This window comes from Dipteris shenzhenensis, chromosome 4 (assembly GCF_047967505.1).
Source record: "Dipteris shenzhenensis isolate YYH24624 ecotype China chromosome 4, Dip_SZ_1.0, whole genome shotgun sequence".
NCBI classification, from domain to species: Eukaryota; Viridiplantae; Streptophyta; class Polypodiopsida; order Gleicheniales; family Dipteridaceae; genus Dipteris; species Dipteris shenzhenensis.
The window spans coordinates 26,524,831-26,546,749 of record NC_141599.1 but is presented as its reverse complement, the minus strand read 5'-3'; positions in this window follow the sequence as shown (position 1 = coordinate 26,546,749).

Below are 21,919 nucleotides of genomic sequence, written 5' to 3'. Positions count from 1 at the left end.
TCTCAATCAATTTTGGACATTCATGCCCTCCATTAACTCTTTCTATTATGAGCTATCTCTCTCTCTCTCTCTCTCTCTCTAGTGCGCACTGGCTCTCCCTCCCACATCAACTATCGATCTACCCCATAAAAGTTAAATCTCTCTCTCTCTCTCTCTCTCTCTCTCTCTCTCTCTCTCTCTCTCACCATCTCACATATCTCGCATTATGGTCTTGCATCTATTACTTCACACAATCTAGTCATCTCAGCCTTTCTCGATTCTTTATTCTAAAACTTTCATCTCACATCATGAGTCTGCAGTTCTATAAATCCCTCTCTAGTCGTTCGTCTTCTACATCTCGCCTGCAGCTTTATAGCCAAACACTTCTTCACCTTTGCTCTCATTACCTTCCTCCTCTCCTCAAGCTTACTCCTTCCATCTCTCCTATAGCCTTACTCTGGAACTCGAGTCTTCTCCCATTATTATTTTTGCACTCATCTCATAGCCTTACTCTCAAAATCTTCTTCCATCTCGCCTTACTCCCTCACTATCTCTTGTTCATGTGGTCCATATTCCCGTAGCTTAAAGCTCCATGGATCTTTTTGAAGTCATCGATTCCGTTGAGAAAATCATTAGCATCAACAAAGAATGGATTGCTGAGAATTAGGCGAAGAGGGAGAAGAGAAAGAGACAGTGAGCTCTATTAACCCAGGACGACGAAAAGGATGAGTTTGCTTGTCAAAAGAGCTTAGAGAAGGAGGAGAGAGGAAAAATAAGTAGGTCTACTAGCGAAATAGATAGATTACATTCATATAAGAGAGAGCTAACAGACATTCTAAGTGAGGTTACTTTGCATCTGGCTTGTTATGGGAGATTTCCACCCCAAGAAGCGCAAGCCATTCAGAATCAAGAAAGTGCTATACAAGAGAAAATTTATAATTCCTTACTTATCTTCTGTAGTTTTAACTACATCGATGATGATGAGATGAACTCAGTCCTTGAATGGGTTGAATCTAGGATTTCAAGAGGAGATATTAATTCCTTCCAGTGAGAGGCTTATTGTAACTTTTGGTGTTTGTCAACATCTTTATAAATATTGTGAGAGTTTGCTTAATACTGTAACTTTTGAAGGTGTTTGTTAACATCATTATAAATATAAAGAGAGTTTACAATTGATAAATCTTATTTTTTGGTGTAACTTATTTGAGGCTGCGTTAAATTTTATAATTTTAGTTTCATCTACTTTAAAAATATCCAAAAAATTGCTTGTTTTTATGTGTTCATCCATGCTTTGAAGATTGGGTTTTAACTTAAATTTTATCTAGAAACTAGTCCAAAAGTATATGTAAAAATGAATTTGTACATTGACAAGTCCAAAATTAATGAAATAAGTGTTATGATAGCTTTTTTGACAGAACAACTTTTTGGCAAAGTAGATTTTTTGGCACTATATAGTTTTGCAAAATAACTTTTTGGTAGAATAGTTTTTTTGGCAGAATAGCTTGTTTGGTAGAACAATCCTTTTTTTTTTTGTAAAACTATTTTTTTCTCTTTTTTTGTTTTTCTATCTTTTTTTGTTTTCACCGGCAGGCATAAAGCCCGTTAGGCAGGCATCAAGCCTGTTTGGTAGGCATAAAGCCCATTTGGTAGGTAAAAAATCCCTTTCGGTAGGCAAAGCCCTTTTTGATGAAATAACTTTTTAGCAGTATATATTTTTGCAAAATAGCTTTTCTAGCAGAACAACTCTTTTGGGAATTAGAAAAGAACATATTTTTCTGCCAATTGGTAGATCAGAGCAAGCAAGGATTTGTAATTACCTTCAACATTTTGAAGCCCCATCTGCAGAACAACATTCCATGTAAATAAATCCAATCAAACTCTTCACAAGATTTGTTGTTGCAAAAGATGTGTCGGGAAGATGATGTTGATAGAAATAAGGAAAAATGTAGTGTTTTGACAGAATATAAAACCAAAATTAAGGAATCTGAAGTCAATTCTCAAATATTAACTAAGTTAGTATCAAATCTCCCCTGAGCCTCTTATGTCGAGCTGAGACCAAGTGATACAATTCCATGAGCTCTTCCAAAGTGCCATGTCTACTTGTTGCAAAGCATGGACTTCAATTCCTTAAATGGTTTATGCTAGACTGTTAACATTTAGGATGAGCGGCCAGTGAGGAACTACTTAAAGAAATGTACAATTTATATAGAGATACGAAAACAAAGATGGAAAGGAAAAACTTTCGACGCTAGCTACACCTCCTAGCTACAGCTCCATAGTCCTAGCTAAATCACACTTGGTGCTACTTGTAACGATATCCTTAGATGTACAATCCTTACATTGACTCTACAAAAAGTATTTTACAAGAGCCTTGGACTGAGAGAGGTTGATCTAGAAACTAAAGTTCAAAAGTGAACAAACATACTAATACTTTTTTTGAAACTCTTGACGTCAAAGAAAATCTGATGCAAAAACGGGCATTGTTAACTAGCAATTGATAGGGTTGTATTCTAACTCGCTAACATTTGTGTGAATGAATAAAAAAACAAGAAGGCATCATGAAACAAAATATGAGGGTTTACTTCCACTACCAACAGGCAAGCTGCTAGTTGTAGCTAAAGTAGTCCCTTGACACAATGCCAGGGCCATTTTCATAATTCAGTAGAGAGGATTTTGAACACAAACCTTGCTTTGCTTAATAGAACCTACTCATCAACCTTGGCATGTGTCTCTCTCTGGAACTTAGTCTTGTACTCCTCAAAGCTATTTGCATAATTTCTTATGCGACCATCTTCCGTAACCCATATCTCGCTCCTTTCTTCATCTTCACATACATGACATATCAGACGAGAATCATGACTCACTAGCACCACTCCACCTGAAAATTCATCTAGGGCATCTGCTAAAGCATCAATGCTCTGCATATCCAAATGGTTTGTGGGCTCATCCAGAAGCATAATATGAGGCCGAGCCATGGATATCGCCAGTAAAAACCACATGTGCCTTTTGTCCTCCAGAAAGTTTCACAATGTGTGTGAGATGATTATGATTGGGTAAGCCAAACTTTTCCTTCTATTAGCCGGAAAAGAAATCAAGACAAGGGGCTAGACACTAAGCATGGCGACGCTGAAGGGCCATAGAGGAAAGGAGAACGTGAGGGCAAAACATTATCATGGGAGGGGAAATGGGATTAGAAGGGGAGGGAAAGAAGAGGGAGACTATGACACAAGGGAGAGGGAGAGGGGAAAGAGGAGAATGTACATGGGTGAGGAAGAATGTAAAGATGGAGACATCAAGGGAAGAGGACTGTGCTTTATTTGAAAGGAAGGGAAGGGGGAAATCAAAGTAATAGCTAGGTGGCTTTACAAGAATGAGCGTGTCTCATCAAGGAATAGCCCCCTCCTTTTATAGCCAAGAGAGGGGGTCTCTCCCAATAAATGCCTCCTCCCACATGCATGGTGTGTGTGGAAGAGTGTCCCATGTGGGCTAGGCAGTTACGCTCTCTCAATTGTGTGCGATAGCGCTTGGCCACATTTTTCCACATATATCGACTCCCATATCCCAAGTCTATGATACTCCCTTGGTCTCTTCCCAATTTTATAATGCATTCAAACATCTAGGAGGACAAGTGGAGGGTTGGCACAAGGAATCTTGCCACCTCATCCTACTTTCCCATTATTTAAATTGCATCCTTGGACTATCTATACCTCCCCCATATGAGCCTATCCCACAAGGAAGGAATAATCCAATATAATATCCATCTCCACATATTTTATATTGCTTCTCCCATGGACTTTGAGCCATATCTCACTAAATGCAGCCTAAGCCTAGGTGGAGGGTGGCACATGGAGGAACCATGCCACCTTACATTTTATAATATTACTACCATGGATTATATACAACACACCTTATGGGTCCTCTTACGTGGAAGGGTGGCACATGGACATGCCTTGCCACCTCAACCCTGGGCCCTATGCACACCATATTTTATTATACTATTGCCACACATACAAATACACACACACATATTTATGCCTTTTTCCTTAGATAAATTTATCCATAATAGTTCCCCCCCCCAGGTAGGGAATGCATAGCATTTCCATGCCTGGGTCCATCATGCACAAAGAAGGGCTTGAGGTAATGCTTGTTGATCACCTTCGTGCCATATGGTTCATGTAGCTCCTGAACTTGTACAGACCCATTGCTACGTTCCTTGATGACTTTGTATGGACCGGTCCATAGTGCCAGAAACTTCTTATCCATTTGGTGGTCCAATCTGTTATCAAAGCATAGCACAACATCCTCCTCAGCAAAGTGTCTTTCCCATCCCTTGCGAATCTTCGCATCCAAGCGGGCCTTTTGTCGATTCTTTTGAACCTCTGTTTGATGTAGTGCAAGTTATCGGGTTTCATCTAGCTTCTCAAGTTGCACCAATCTGGCCTCTACATGTTCATCTTCTGTCATCCTCTGTTCTTATGCCAATCTCAAGGCCGGAATCTCTATCTCTAGTGGTAAAACTGCCTCAGTACCATACACCAACTCAAAAGGAGTGTGACCTGTAGATGTTTTATGAGTGATGTTGTAAGCCCACACGGCTTCAGTGACCTTCTGATCCCACTGGCTCCTATTCCCTGCGGCCATTTTTCCCATGGTTTTACAAAGGAGGCCATTGGTCCTCTCCGTTTGACCCATGGATGCTGGATAATAGATGCTAGAAGTGTGATGATCAATACCCATGCGATCCATGAGTAACTCCACTGCTTCATTTAATAATGGACTCCCATGGTCAGAGACTATTTCCATGGGTGTCCCAAACCTTGTGCAGATACATTCAAATATGAAATTTGAAATTGCCTTCCAATTTGCAACGGGGAGGGCAATAGCTTCATCCCACTTAGTGACATACTGAGTGGCTACCAAATGATACTTCTTTTTACGGGCAGTCATGGGCAAGGGCCCGACAAAATCTATTCCCCACTTTTGAAACGGATGGATGGACATCACTAGGTGATGTTGCCCAGGACGCAAATCCTTTCTACCAAAGAATTGGCATGGTTCACAAGTTTTGCAATGCATAGTGACATCCTTGAACAAAGTCGGCCAATAGTACCCAGCATGTAAAATCTTCTTAGCTGTATAGTCACTAGCATAGTGGCCTCCACAAAATCCATCATGATAATGCTTCAATACCTGAGGCACTTCATCTGCATCAATGCCCTGACTTAGTACCCCATCCATGCCTTGATGGTACAACACCCCATCAAAGAGGGTGTAGTGCCTACTATCTCTGCGAATCTTCTTTTTCTCATAGCTAGTACTTTCTGGAGGAAAGCAGAAAAAGCAGTCAGAAACCTGTAGATACCACCATACCATGGATCCCCAACTTCTATGGCTGCTACAAGGGTTACATCAAGGCACTCCTCTAAATCAATCAAAGCATTCTTCAAGTTGGAACAACCCCCTTTTACAATTTTGAAAGAAAAATCATATTCTTGTAAAACTGCCAACCATTTGGCAACCGGCCCATGGGGTTTGGTGATTGAAGAACCTGCTTTGCAAGACCAGTGTTAGTGAGTATAATGAAGGACTTTCCAGCAACATAATGCTTAAATTTCTCAATGCAAAACACCAAAGACAAGGCATGCTTGTCAGCCTCTGAATAGCATCGCTTAGTGTCGAGCAATTGTCGAGAAGCAAATCGAATGGGATACATGAACCGTTCCTCCCCTTGCTGGAGAAGAATACCTACCAGAGTGTGCTCACCAAACCCGGGATTGATATAGAAAGTCTTTGACCAATCTGGATTGCGTAGAATGGGTTTTAAAGCCAGAGAATTCTTTATTTGTGCAAACCCATGATCACAATCCTCATCCCAAGAGAAATCAACCCCATTTTTCAATAGCAAAGTCATGGGTCGTGTCAAAGCAGCATATTGATCAATGAAGCAGCGACAGTATCCTGCTAGATTGACAAATGAGCATACCTGATAATTGAATTTGAAATGCACAAGGTGTTTCTCCACTCAAATCAAGGTAGCAGATGGTCGACGACTCGCCACCCTGGGAGTCATTGAGGATTTGCCCATCACTGCCAATGGGTTGACCGCCACCATCAATTTCTATGTAATGGACATCGAAGATATAGGCAGGAGTTACCTAGCCATACTCGGGAGACCATGGTTGAGAAAGAGTGATGCAGTTTGCTATTGGAAGACAGGACACATGTCTTTTGGTGCTTCTAAGGAGAAGATCCCGGTGCAACCAGGTGCCACAGAACCAGAAGAAGAAGAGGAGCAAGACAGTGATACTCTCTCATCCTCGGTGTTTGAATCAATGGAAGGATCAGACGGGGGGGAGGAGTTCTCAGATGAGGAAATTTACACGATGGGGGTGTCTCCAACCCGCCACCTGTAGAAAAGGTAACAGCTAGTCCTCAACAGCTTGAATCTATGCTTTCCCCGGACCTCACTCCAAGGGAGAAAGACAAATTTCTAGAAATGTTCAAAGATTTCCCTGACCTTTTTGCAATTAGCTACTGCCACCTCGCCATGTGACTGCCATAGAGCACAAGATAGAGCTGAAGCTTGGTGCGAAGCCTATGGCTCAGAAGTATCGGAGATTAGGGCCCCTACAAACCGATGCTTTGCACTCAGAGTTGTAGAAACTCAAGTAGAAGCTGGGTTTATTGTTCCAGTTCACAATACTGAGTGGGTAATCACATAAAGAATATATATAGTCCATAAGAGCGGAATATATCCAATCTTAAAAAAGCCAGGAAAAGATTTCAACATCGAAACATTCCAGAGGACTATGATGAGGGAGTTACTGGAGCATCGTCATCGACATGTTGTACGTGACTTTGACAAAATTATGAGTACATGAGAAAATTTAAAAATAAAAATAACTGAGTAAGCAAAGCTATGCTTATGTTCTCATTAATATCCAAGCATAAGCTGCCAAGTGGGTTTCGTAAGATTTTGAAATCTCTTGGCTAAACCCAATGCTGACTAAGTTTTGAAAACCCAACCATACAACAAAAACTTTGATACAAAGAGGCTTGTGTTGTCCCTAGGCATTCAACGAAGTTGCGTGAGTGAGAGAGGTGAAGGGAGGACAAAATCTAAGAGATTGAGAAAACTATGTGAAAGCTAAGAGATGTGGAGCTAAAGAGAGCTGAGAAAAGAGCTAAGAAAGAGCTAAAAACTGAAAAAGGAAAGCTGCTAAAATAGAACCCCAAGCCTCTACTCCAAGCTTGGGCTATAGTACCGCATGGCCACACTCTTGGAATAACAACTGGGACTATTGAGGATGCTTTTGTCCGGCAGGAACCTTTGGAGGGACTAGAGGCTACACTGGGCTGGAGAAGGAGGTTGTTTTGTTGAGGGAACTAGATGGGAATGAGCATGCAATCCCCCCCTTAATTAGGGGCTTGGATGGGCTTGGTTGGCTTGCCCAACCAGCATAAAATAGCCGGCCAGCCAGTCGGCTAGTTGGTTGGCTGGTTGGCCTTAAATACCAGCCCTGCAGGTTGCCTAGGGAGGGAAAAAGGATAGCCTATAAAGGTGCCCTCCCGAGCCCTTTCTCCTTTGCTTGGAGGTTGCCTTGAAAGAAGAAGAGGGAAAGGAAAGAGGGAAAAAGGTTGGTTCCAAAGACTCGAGAGGAGTGTGAGAAGACTTGCGTGCTATGAATAGGATGTCTTGTTTGTGGCCCCAAGTGCATGCTTTGGGAAAAGTTGTCCTCCTGAAAGTAGCAGATCCTCTCTACAAGGGAGGAGGCAGTGGTCAAGGCAGACATTGCCTCTTTTCAAACACCGACAGGGTACATGCGTTGCTTGAAAGGATGTTGCCTATCATGTTGGAGTCCCAATCACTGGGAAAAATCAGTTGAGGTCCTTCCAACAAACTCTAAAAATCAATCATGTCTGAGGAATATGATGCAGAGACTACTAGTAGATGAAAAGAAGTGCACCAAGTGGAAGAGAGTGCTCACAAAGTTCCCAAGTAAACATGAGCTCACAAAGTAACTTCTCAATTTGAGGAAATGAAAGATTAGGGTAGAAATTATTTTAAAATGATGCCGTAATCTTGTAATTGGTAGAAATACGATTAAACTATCTTAATAGGCTTATAGTGCCTTGTTTTGGATGACCATCTTTGTTGGTAAACTGAAAGGAAAGGAAAGAGTGGACACAAACTCAGAATACTTGCATTATTGAATGAAGAAGAGTGAGGTCCTTAAGTAGGCACCTCATACATGCTCACTGACATCACTGATGACTTCAGAGCTCCACAATCATCTCCTCAATCTGCTCCTAGATTCTCTCAATCATCCTATGTGGCTCTTCCACCACCTAACTGTGCTTGTGGGCACCTAACTGTGCCTCTAGCACTCACACATAGAAACATAAGGTGTGCCTGAGGCATACACCTTGAGATATCCCATCAAACCTCCCCTCAAGGGAATGCCTCAGGCTATGTCAAAGATACATCTAGTCTCATAGTTTCTCATGCCATCTCATGGTGTTCAAGGATAAATCTATGGCTAGGTTCTCATGCTAGCAAGGGTTCCCATGGGTGTAAGGTAAACAAAAGGGATACATAAGACCTTCCAATGGTTATCTCCCCTGCATGTACATGCACACAATGTCTGCAGGAGGTACCATGGAGCAAAACATACACATGGCCTACATCATAAGGTGACTAGAGGTGTTTACAAAACACATAAAAAACACAATAGTTTATTGCATTCATTTTGGAGGACTATCCAGGCTGAGTACCTTGACATAAAAAGAGAGATCTGGAGCATACATAGAGATGTTTTAAAATGCATAATCTTCAAAGGATGCCTCATCTTGTGGAGGCTCATCAACTAAAAGTAGATTTGCATTTTCTGTCTTTGCTTTGGCTCTGCAAAACTTCTCATTATGGTTGTTCTTGCCACAGTGCTTGCATGGATTAATTTTGAAGCAGTCCTTTGAAAGGTGATTTGTCTTTCCACAGTGATTGCAAGGGGTATATTTGCCCTTCTAGACTTTTACAGCATAAACAATGTCATTGCCTTTCCTGAGCTCCATATGCCTTTCTTCTTCTTGGAGGGCAGAGATAATACCTTCAAGATTAGGATTCGGAAGATTTTTCAAAGTGGTAACTATGTGATCATATTCTTCAGGCATACTCTTAAGTAACACTACCATAGCATCATATGGAGTAATGGGAGAGTTGATTGAAGCTAATTGAGTCATAAGACTCCGCATATAGTTGACATGAGCTGCCAAAGTAGTACCACTAGTCATCTTCAATTCAAAGAAAGAGATTTTAAGTGATAATTTAGAGATATGAGAGCTAGCACCAAAAATCATGTCAAGATCCTGCCAAGCTTCTGAAGGAGACTCTAAGTTAGAGATATGGTGAATATAGTCATCTCCTAAAGCAAGAGTAATGATACCATATGCTTTTTCTTCTCTAGCTGGATCCCTTGCCGGTCGTGTCGGAGTTGAGGATTCTCCAGCATTGGAGGCTGTAGAAGAAGCGGTAGGAGTAGGTTTGACAAGTCCCCATAGGTTCTCCCTCATCAATGCAAATTTCACCTTCATCTGCCATGTGTGGAAGCCCTTTCCATTGAACTTCTCTAGATTCAATAGGGTAGCCATGAGAGGGTCTAACCCAGATATTGGGCAGTGTCTATCTCTCTTACAAGGCAAAAAATAACTGAAAGACTTCCAAAATATGAGCACTTGTTGTAGCAAAGACTAGTGACCAATATTCAATTAATGATGCTTCTGCTTACATGCTTCATAGAAGTGGCTAAAATGAATACTTTCCAATCAAAACCAGGTCTAGCAATTCAAAACAAAACTGAAGCCACACTTGTACTAAAGTTATTGAAAGTTTCAAAAAACCAGAAATGCTAGAGTAGCATTTTATGTAGCATCATCTTCAAAAACTTGTCCAAAACTGTCAAAATCAAAAGGCTGAACTTGGAGAGCTTGTAGCTCACTCTTCAAAGCAAGGAAAAGAGGGCTTTCTTGGCAGCCAATAGAGACGTTTTTTCTTCAATTGCTTGCAGGTGGAAGTTCGCCCATACTAGAGGAGTTTCCAGCTTAGAGGGTTTGGGCAATGGTCGTTTGTAGGTGGAGAACCAAGCTCTCAAAGATTTTGGGAAGAAGGAGGAAAATGAAGAAGAAGAAGATGAAGAAGAAGTAGATGATGTGGCAGAAATGGGCTCAAGGGGGATCAAAGGGCTCTGATACCATGTTGGTAAACTGAAAGGAAAGGAAAGAGTGGACACAAACTCAGAATACTTGCATTATTGAATGAATAAGAGTGAGGTCCTTAAGTAGGCACCTCATACATGCTCACTGACATTACTGATGACTTCAGAGCTCCACAATCATCTCCTCAATTTGCTCCTAGATTCTCTCAATCATCCTATGTGGCTCTTCCACCAGCTAACTGTGCTTGTGGGCACCTAACTGTGCCTCTAGCACTCACACATAAAAACATAAGGTGTGCCTGAGGCATACACCTTGAGATATCCCATCAATCTTTACACCCAGCTTGCCCAAATGGCCATTTGCAAAGTCTAGTTAGTTGTTATTGTGAACTATGAGTTTCTTATACTGCAGTCATTTCTCATGTATTGATTGGCAAACCTTATCGAGCTGTGCTTTCTTACCTCACTTTTTCACTATCTCTTTTTGGCTCACCTAGGCACATCTCTTGATTCGAGATCATTTCTTGTAGATGTCGTGGTTGGGTGGTGAGCAGCCTGCTCAGATCTGAGCTGTGCGTTGTGACCTCACTTTTTCTCTAACTCTTTATTGATTTATAGCCCTTTGTCGATTTCCTATGCTTACAAATTTCATTTAAGAACTTCTATTGTAGACATCATTAGTCAAGAGAAACTGACATAGATAACATCATTGAAATTATGCAAGAAGGGGCCTAACTATTAAACTATTGGGGATTTAGAAATTTTTTGGAAGTAATAGCAAAGCTCATATTTTCCCCACAATTGTGACACCTATTTCCATTTAGTGTGCCTTTGTAGTTAAAGCATTGAGGGTGTAGATCAAGGTATAATGTGAGTATAGATTTTGAGTGAGGAATCTTGCTTATAAACACATAAAAGGGGGTATTTACATGTGACATTTTAAAGCCAAGTAATTCCTTTAGTGTATGTGTTCAAACATTTCCTTGGTATGGCAAGGTCTAGTAAGCCAAAAGGTAGTATTTATCAAAATTGTTTCTTTAATTTACTTGCTCCATATTGCATGTGGAGCTCTTATCCTTCCCCAAATAATTGGTACTTATCATGTTGAGCCAAAGAAAAGCAAGGTCAATTGTGTACTAGTATGTAATAAATGGCTTGAACGAGGTATTCTCTTTGCTCACTGACTTTTGATTTGACAATTGATTAGAGGATTTTACACTAAATATATTGGGAGTGGAGGTAGAAGAGTGTCCTTGCATGTACTAGATATACTAGGAGTGGAGGTTGACAAAATATGAAGAGGGGAGAGGAGAAAAGTGGAGATGAGGAGAGAGGGCACAACTAGAGAGCACACCACAAATGACTAACTGTACACTAGATTTAGTTGAAAAAATAGAATTTATACAAACCCATTTAGGGTTAGGGTTAGGGGATCTAACCCTTTCCTTTATAGCACTCTATAAGGTTAGTGCTATGCCCATCTAATCATGTGATGATGCTATGCACACATGATCACATGATGTTGAGCATGAACTCTCAACACCTTCCCTCAAGATCAACATCATGAAGTAGGCCTTCCCTCAAGATGATGATTCTGGGGAATCGAAGAAGGACTGAGCATTACATTCCATCACACCCCTTTAATGGAAATGTCCTTCCTCTGCATCAAACCAAGAGCTAATCAGTGTTTCTTAAAAAGCTCTTTACCGAGTGGTTTGGTAAAGATGTCTGCAACATTTTCTTTGCTATCACAATGTTGTAGTGTGATGTCACCAAGTAACACTCTTTCTCTGATGAATTACTCTCTGACATCAATGTGCTTTGTCCTGGAGTGATATACTAGATTTTTGGCCAATGCTTGAGCCGATTGATCATCACAGTATATTGTTGTTGGCCTTGACTCATCAAAGTAATCTGTTTCTAACAATAGTCTTCTGAGCCATATAGCCTCACATGCACCTGTAGTGAGTGCTCTATATTCTGCTTCAGTCGAAGACAAAGAAACAGTTGGTTGTTTGTTTGACAACCATGATGCATATCCCTGTGTCGATTTCTGGTCTCATGATCTCCAACATAGTCACTGTCACAGTATCCCATGCAACCATGGATGACTTCCTCTGTATTCTATCCCAAAATATCTTGTACCTCTTATGTATCTCAAGACTCTTTTGGCTACATTCCAATGAGACTGTTTTGGATTTGCCATAAACTGTGCTAGTGAGCTTATTGCATAACAAATATCTGGCCGTGTGATTGGCAGATATATAAGAGATCCGATGAGCTACCTATAGTATCTATCATTGACTGTAGGCTTTTCTGAATCTTTAGTAAGTTTCAAAATCTATTCAATGGGAGTGCCTGCAATCTTGCAATGTGCCATATGAAACTTCTTTAGGAGACTGTCAACATACTTGAGCTGACTCATGAATGTGCTATCTTAATCTCTCTAGAACTCAATTCCAAGACAATAGTGCACAAGCCCAAGATCTTTCATGTCAAACTTTGCAGATAAGTCTTGTTTTAGTTTTCTGATGAAGCTATCCTTGCTTCCTATCACAATCAGATCATCTACATACAAAAGTGCAATAGTAATGTCTTCCCCTTGAAGTTTGTAGTAGAGAGTATGATCTGCATTGGAATTCATGTATCCCAGATCAGCAAAATACTTGTCAATTCTGCTGTACCAACTTCTAGGTGCTTGTTTTAAGCTGTAGAGACTTTTCTTGAGATGGCAAACCTTATTCTCCTTTCCTGGTTCAACATAACCTGCTGGTTGTTGCATGTAGAATTCCTCGTCTAGATAACCATTGAGAAATGCATTCTTGACTGAGCTGATACACATTCCATTTATTGAGTGTCGCTAGTGATATCAAGAATCGTATGGAATCCATCTTTGCTACTGGAGCATAAAGTCTCATCATAGTCTTGACCATATTATTGTGCAAATCCTTTTGTAACTAATCTGGCTTTATATCTCTGAATACTGCCATCTGGATTGTATTTCACTTTATATACCCATTTATTTGCTATGGCCTTCTTTCCTGGTGGAAGGTCACATGATTCCCAAGTATTATTCTTATACAAAGCATCCATTTCTTCATTCATAGCAGTTTGCCATTCTGGCTTGTCTACTGCATCTTCAAAGTACACTGGCTCTTGTGTAGCCATGATGGTAGTCATAAGAGCATAGTTGGTAGTTTCCACCTGAATTGCTTTGCCTTTCTGAGCATATGCCAATCTGGCTGGAGGTCTGCTTTCCCTAGTAGACCGTCTGAGCTACTGTGGCTCTGCTTGGGGTGTTGCTGGCAATTCTTGCTCTTCTTCATCAACTTGTTCTATAGATGACTATGAAGTCGATGCTTCTATCTCCTGTGTAGGTGAGGTTTTCCATTCTTATTCCTCATCAAAGATTACATCTCTGGAGATAATGACTTTGTGGTTGATGGGATCATACAATTTGTATGCTTTGCTTTCTTCACTGCAACCATGATGCATTTGCGTGACTTTGCATCCAATTTCCTGTGATGATCATCATGTATGTGGGCATATGCTATGCAACCAAATATGCGGAGATGTCCAATGTGTGGCTTTTGTCTAGTGAATGCTTCATAAGGAGTCATACCTTGTATCGGTTTAGTAGGAAGCCGATTAAGCAAATAGGTTGTTGTAGCTATTGCTTCTGCCCAATACTAATTTGGAAGATGCTTTTCACTAAGCATTGCTCTAGCACTATCTGCTAAAGTCCCATTCTTCCTTTCAGCTCTTGCATTCTGTTGAGGAGTATCTGCACATGTGAATTATATTCGTATGTCGTGACTTCTGCAAAAGTTCATGAATGCTGAAGACATGTATTCACCTCCTACCATACATCTGTATGTATCAAATCAAGAATACCTTGTGCATGAGAGGTACTTCTGACAAAGTTGGTTCGCTTTTGTTTGCCAAAGCCGCATGCTTTGCAAACCTTTCCAAGAAACTGTAGCTTCGGAATCCCAATTGCCATATTCTGATTCCTGAGATCTAACAAGTACTTGAAGTTGACATGACCATATCTCTTGTGCCATTTTGCAGATGGTGGCATTTGTTGCAGTTGAGCTGACATGGCATGCTTATCTGGTATTGTAGCTAGCATTCTGTATAAGCGTCCTTCCTTGACACCTTTTGCTACTAGCTGACATCTTTTGGATTTGTCTCTGATAGTGCATTCATCACCGTCGAAGATGACTTTGTAATTGTGTTCCGTCATTTGACCTACTGACAAAAGGTTCTTGCTGAGCTTTGGAACATAGAGCACATCTTTCACTAATCCTTTTGTACCAGTGAAATTGTTCATAGGGATAACACCTGTCCCTTGAACTGGATTCGGTGTATTGTTTGCTGTGTAGATGACATTCTTCTGACCTTCTAATGGCTTTATTTCTGTGAAGCATTCCTGATGATTTGTCATATGAGATGATACACCGCTATCGATGTACCAAGGATCCTATTCCACTTGGTCGACTTGATAACTGAAATCCTCTTTGGCATTGAAATCAGTGTCTAGGTACACTGTATCAATTTGATGCAATTTCTCGCTTGCAAGAAACATATTTCCATGTTCATTTGCAAAATGACTGTGACTAGAATGTCCACCACGATGATTTCCTCTACCTCGAGAATTCCCTCAATTACTGCTGGATTGACCACCTTGGTCATACTACTTCTTGTGGCAATCTCTTTCATAGTGTCCAAACTTGTGACAGTAGTTGCACTGAATGTTTGACACATTGGTGGATGCATTCCCTCGTCCTTGGAATCTTCCTCGGTTGGAATGATTTCCTCTTTGCTGATTCTGATGTTGCTGAGGATGATGCTGATGCTGATGCTGATTCTGACTTTGATTTTGTTGTTGATGATGACCACTTTTCTGATATGATCTACCTCTGCCTCTGCCTCTACCTCTGCTTCTATCTGAAGCTGTGAATGTCTGATCATTAGAATGATCTTTACGTGCTTGAATGGCCTGAGTCCTGAGTTCTTCACCAAGTAGAACTGACTGAAGTTCTTCCAGTGTCGAAATTTGCCATTGGATGGCAATACTCTAGACTAGATTCTCGTATCCCTCTCCTAGTCCATTCAAGATTACTTAAACCATTTCTGTGGGGTTCATAGTCTCTCCTACTGCTGCATGTTGATTGTTGTAGTCTTTTATGCGGAGTACATAAGCATGTCTAGTTTCACTGCTGTTGCAAAAACTCTGGTTGATCTGGTTTCTCAGGGTGAGAATCCTGGATGTGTTCTTGGGCTCATAGAGAGTTGCGAACATATCCCATGCTTCTTTCAATGTCTTGACTGTGTTGAGCTGTCCTAGCATGAAATCTTGCACATTCTGCTTGATCAGGTGATAGGCATACTTGTCTTTCTTATTCCATTCTGCTTGAGCTCAGCCAATCGCAGGATCTGCTACTAGTGCAGAAACTATTTGTGTAGATGTAGATTCTGATGTAGATCTCGTTGCTAGTGCTGTGATAACAGATGGAGTAGAGCTATTGGTAGCTAGATTGGCCAATGGTCTAGGTGTAGACCCATCGACATACTCCCATTTGTCCTGAAGTACAAGAATGGTCTCCATTCGGTATTTCCATGTATCATAATTGGAGTTGTCTAACTTAGCAGATGCCTCTAGATTGAGGTTGCTAGTCGAATGGTGCAAGAAATGTACTCAAAAGTGTCGTGAAAATTTTTGTATAAATCAACTGCAAATACACTGTTTATGCTTAGTGAAATCTCTGTACTACTAGTGAAGATAGAACTACAGTATATAAAATTTGATCTGTATTACAAGGCTTGTGGCAATGATGCCAGGAATAGCCAAGAGGCTTTACAAGGCTGAAATGGTGTGCACAATGCCGTGAGATAGCCAAATAGGCTTTACAATGGTGGCATGTGTGTGTGAAATCAAATGCTATCTACCCATTGAATCAATCTGCAATGCCTCTGAACTCTGAAGTCTGCTCACTGAACTGATGAATGTAAGGTTTCAGGTAATGTAATGATGTGAAACCGTATGTGAGCATATGGACTGACTCCGAGTAGGTACTAGTCGGGAATTTCAGGCATGGCTTACATTGGCAACTTGGGGAAATTCAAAGCGTCCCCTCTATGGCGATCTAGTGTACTCTGATCTAGATCTAAACCAACTGTCGATCGATGAAAGAACATCAAATAATTCCTTTTCTTTTGTTCTTTTTAAGTGCTGGTCAGATGCGTCGATGTAGAGGCAAATGTGCATGCAGGAAGTGGTTTTGTCGGCGAGGCTCCAATGTGAGTGTAACTTGTGCTGAAATGTGCACATGATGTGATGAGTGCGTAGAGCACAAAAAACGAGCAACTTTCCTTTTTGGAGCACCCTCAAACTCTTCCTGGATCAAGAGATACGACTTGATCTAGGTGGAGGGGCAAAAGGAATGCAAATGTGCTCAATGATGATGTGTCACTGTGAGTCACATGTAGTGATGATGTGGCATTGTGCCTAGCAAGAGGTGTGCTAGTGGAGCCCTGTGCTGAGGTGGCAGGAGTGGTCACACGAAGTGACTGTGAAGCACTGTGTGTGCCTGCAGAGGTCAGTGCTGACTAGATAGCTGAGGTGGCACAGATGATGATGTCAGTAAGGTGATGTGGCAATGATGATGTGGCTATGATGATGTGGCACTGATGACATGGCTTGATGATGTGGTAGTGGTGATGTGGCAAGCTGATTGCCTTGATGATGTGGCACGATAAGGTTGCTGATGTGGCAGTCGATTGCCAAGTGTTAGATGGATGATGTGGCACTATGATAGAGGAGATGATGTGGCACGCGGGCTACCAAGTGCTGACGTGGCACGATAAGATACCACGTAGGTAGTGATGTGGCACTAGGGCCAATGTGGTGATGTGGCCTTCAAGATAAGGTGACATGGCAACATGCCATGTGTCATTTGGTTGACCACACCTCAGTGTGTGGTGAGGTTGAGGGTAAGGGTATCCTCCCTCTCTGCCATGTGGCGCTAGGAGGGCAAAAACAAGTCCGTCGACGGAATCACCAAATTCCGTCAGGATCTCCGTCGACTTTGGAGCTCTGTGAGCCTTGGAGATGGCAGCATTGATGGAGAGGCTTCTATAGTCAGTCTCCGTGAGCATCGTATGAAGGCTGAGGTGCAAGGCACTGTTCGTCGCTGGCTAGGCTTTGGACATGGAGCCAGCTGTTGCAGGTTAGCTAGGTGCCCGGAGTGCTAAGAATATTCCCGATACAAGATCGTTGCTAGAATACCAAGGTGTTGGAGGCTTGTGAGGAGCTACGATAGTGGCATACGAAGAGATCGTTGTAGCTATGAAGTTGGCATTGGCGCAACTGTTGTTGATGGCGGATGCAGGAGGTTGGCGAAGGCTTTGGAGCCTTCGGTTGTTGAGTCGCACTGGATGCAAAAGCTCGTTGAGGAGTTGGCTATTCCAGGTGCTGTTGATTAGAGGCCCATGAGGTCTAGTGAGGCATAGAGATCTTAGAGCTGCCATGCACCTGTGGCAGGAGCCTTAGAACCATCCGGTGGAGGCTGCCTATTGCCAAGATGGCCAACACTTTGGGCAGATGCCTATGAATATGTCAAAGGTTGTGACGTATGCCAATGGACTAGTAAACCACAACACAAGGATTTCAATCCCTTAACAATAGTTGTTGCACAAAACCATTTGAAAAATGGAGGATTGACTATGTGGGTCCCATCCATCCAGTAGCAACAAAGGGAACATAGGCATGCTACATCATTATGGCCACTGATTACTTTACCAAATGGGCTGAAGCTAAAGCAGTCAGAAAGGCAAATGCCAGAAGCACAACAAGATTCTTATACGAGAATGTGATCACCCAATTTGGATGCCCCATTCAGATTGTGTCGGATAGAGGCACACATTTTGTCAATGAGGTAATCCAAGAACTCTTGTTTGTCTTTATAATAATCCATAGAAAAAGCATACCCTACTACCCCCAAGGGAATGGATACGCCAAATCCACCAACAAATATTATGCATTATCCTCACCAAGGCAGTAGAACCACAACGTTCTAATTGGGTAGATAAACTAAATGTAGCCTTATGGGCATACCGAACCACACTCAAGGTCAGTACAGGGAACACACCTTTTCAATTAGTGCATGGCTTTGAAGCTGTGGTCCCACTAGAATTTGTAATACCAAGCCTACGCATAGTAGTACAAGAACTTATGGGAGCATGAATCCTTGAAAGAAAGACTCTATCAACTAGAGAAGCATATAGAGACAAGACTAGTCGCCTACCATGCCATGACAACAGAAAAACGCAGAAGAAAGGCATGGTTTGACAAAAATATCAAAGCTAAAGACATCAAGGAAGGTGACTTGGTCTTGTTATACAATGCAAAGTACACAAGGGAAAACTCAAGTATCTAGGTCGAGGACCCTATTGAGTTAGAAAGATGAATCCCATCGGAGCTGTGCTACTAGAAACATTGGATGGAGTCCAATTCAACACAACCACCAACGGGAGCCGTCAACTGAAGCACTACTATTTCAACACGCAAGCCATCCCTAACACAAATGAAGATTTGGGAAACCCAAGTCTTCCTTAGTTAGGATTAGATTGTATCACGAGCACTCACTTGCATATGTACATCTTTGCACATATAGGTAGCATCAATCAATTTCAACCTAGGGCTCAGAAGTGATGCCTGAGTTCTAGCTGCCCTATGAAATCCCAACAACAAAACATAAGCATATAGTTAGTCCATACCTAGCTACTAGGCCACGTGCACTCACACGCTTTCACTCAGTCGATTGCATGAATAATTGTGCCACACACTTTCATTCCACAATCTCAAATCATGTGTAAAAATAAGATCTCTCACAAACATACAGAAATGTCATACCTGCATGCCAACTAATCTAATGATCAATGGTACACCATATGCACATGGATGCAGCAACAATGCTGCCACTAAAGAGGATGCGAAGAAAGAGCCCACCGCCTCAACCACGAGACCCCCTCCAGAGTTCAAAGCCATCTACCTCCTCTCAACCACGGAGACCACATGCATTTGTGGTCTAGAGCGATAGCTCTAAGGAGGATTTTGTGCATGACATGGAGACCCAAATGCCACCCCAGTCACCACCGGCCTACACAGCCACATTGATAGGGCCCAATCATTAGAACTTGTGCGGCCACCTACATCGACTTATGCTCTTTCCAACACAACAATATCTTACTTAGAGAAAAGGGGTCTGTGCAATTTGTATGAGAGCCTAAAATCCTTCGAGGACAGTCCTACAATGACCACATACATTAGGGAGTTTCTCCATTCTTACCACTCCAACAATGCACAGGTTGGCAAGTACAGCACCATCACTATAAATCAGAGCCCAATCAGAGCCCACTCAACATTATCCTCGATAGTACAATCATTCAAAGAGCCTTCTCACTCCCAACACAAGGTGACAAATACCCTACATAGCCTACTGATACTAAATTTCTTGAAGTACATCCTCTCTTGACCAAGGGCATAATGTTCCATAAAGACAGCATATTACTTCGCACCATCCTTAACCCTCGCCTCAAGGAAGCAGCACAATTCCTATCCACAATCCAAGGGGTTAAGTGCGGAAAGAATCGATCTCTTTCACTCCGCACATTTGTTTTGCTGAGTAGGAAACTAAAGCGAGACTGGATCCAGCACTTAAACATTTTCTTCACAAAAAAACTAGATGGTTCATCAGGCCAAAAATGTAAAATTCCACACTTATGGCTATAATCATAAAAAAAAAGCTATAAGAATGAGAAATGACTCTGCCCCAGTCACCAAAACCTATTGAGGAGTTGGACATTCCCTTCTCACCAATATGGGAGCCATCACCAACTTCTCCTACTATCACATTGGCATATGCAGATACCTCAGAAGAAATGCCTACTGAACATGCGTTTGCATACAAAAGAGAAAATCTTCGAAGCTGATCGTTTTGTGGAAAGCCTTGAAGAGGCTTACAAGAAGATCAAATATGCCTTGTAAAGAAGTCAGAACAAGCAAAAAAGAGCAACAGATAAGCACCGTAGGGAATTGGTATTCATAGAAGGTAATTGGGTTTTGCTGTGTTTTCAGAAGGCAAGGCTCAAAAATAAGAAAGGCAAGGAAAGGTTGTACACAAGAATTGAGGAATTTCCCCACAAGATGCTACAACTCTATGCACAATTGCAACCAATATATCTCCAACAACAACAACAACCAGAGTCTGAGGCAAGATTGGCACCAGAGCCCGAGGCAAGATCGAAACCAGAGCCTCTGAGCCTACATCAGCACCAACACTACCCATCGATGCCATGCTAGTCCATGAGCCATAAGGGGAGCTAGTGCCAGATCAAAAGTATGACTATTGTCTGTCATTCTCCAACATCAAGCTAGCTAAATGATTCAAATGTCCGAACTATTTACTAGCTTGGCCAAGGAAGAATATGCAAGAGAATTGGATAGACAGACAGCAATAGAAATCGAAGACCAATTCCAAGAAATTGCCATAGAGTTCAATGCACTTCAGGTGCAAATAGATGAGAAGGAGGTTGAAGAAGTGCACATGAACCAAGCTCTCCAAGCTCAAGAGAAGGCACTGAGGGATGCGACCTCCAACCTCCACTAAAGCCAAACACAACTGACAGTAGCAATATAAGCAATAGCAATCCTACAGACTTACTATAACTCCTTGACCTCTACACATGCTCAGTAAACAGAGGCACTGGCATAAGCTCGACTCACTCTAATTCACAAAGAAGAAGAGCTCCAGGATTTCCAAGACAAGCTTGAAGACATGCAACAGTCTTTGGCAATATGCACGTTCAACATTGAAGAGCTTACAAGGGAACACAGAATCTTAAAGGACCAACTTGCTACTGCTCAAGACACCAGCACTTCACAAGCACAAGTCTTGGACCAATGGTCCAATAACACTGAAGACATTCCTCAATAGGCAAAGGTCACCTTGCAAATGAGAAAGTTTAAGGAGGCATATACATCCATCTACCATAAATACAAAGAAAAAATGGATGAGATGCAATCCCAAAAGATAATCATCTCCAAGCTTGAACTCCAATTGCTAGTGCACAACAATGAGGCAATGGAAGACAACACCAATGAAGCCCCACTACAATGCACAATGGTGGTGTACGAAGAGCTTGTGGCTGCTCTACAAGCAGAAGATCACCTCAATGCATGAGTGCTTATCCAATGGAAGCAACTCCAAATAAGGATCATATCCACTCATCTAACAATCAAATGGGAATTTTCCATAGGGACCAAAACTCTGTGCATAATTTGCCAAGGCTTGTTCGAAGATGAGAAAAATATATTCTGCATGTCTACACATGCCGGGTTTATAGCACTTAGGACGAATGCTTTCATCGCATATGTATGCCTCATGGGTAGTCCTCCCCTCAGGGTTATTGCTAGTTTGTTGCCATTGCTACAAAGGTCATCACTATTATTTCCAAGGCATGACATAACCGACATCCCACCCTTGCAGCTGATGATTCCATCGCACCAGAAAAAAGAATTGTTCTATATAGATTGTGAGAGAGGTGACTCTCTCTTATAGAAATGGGGATAAGGTGGCCTAGATCAAAGGCACCTTCCCTACATTAGTGGCAATTAGCCCCTACATCAGTGGGACTAGTCTACATTAAAGGAATCTCCCATGTGG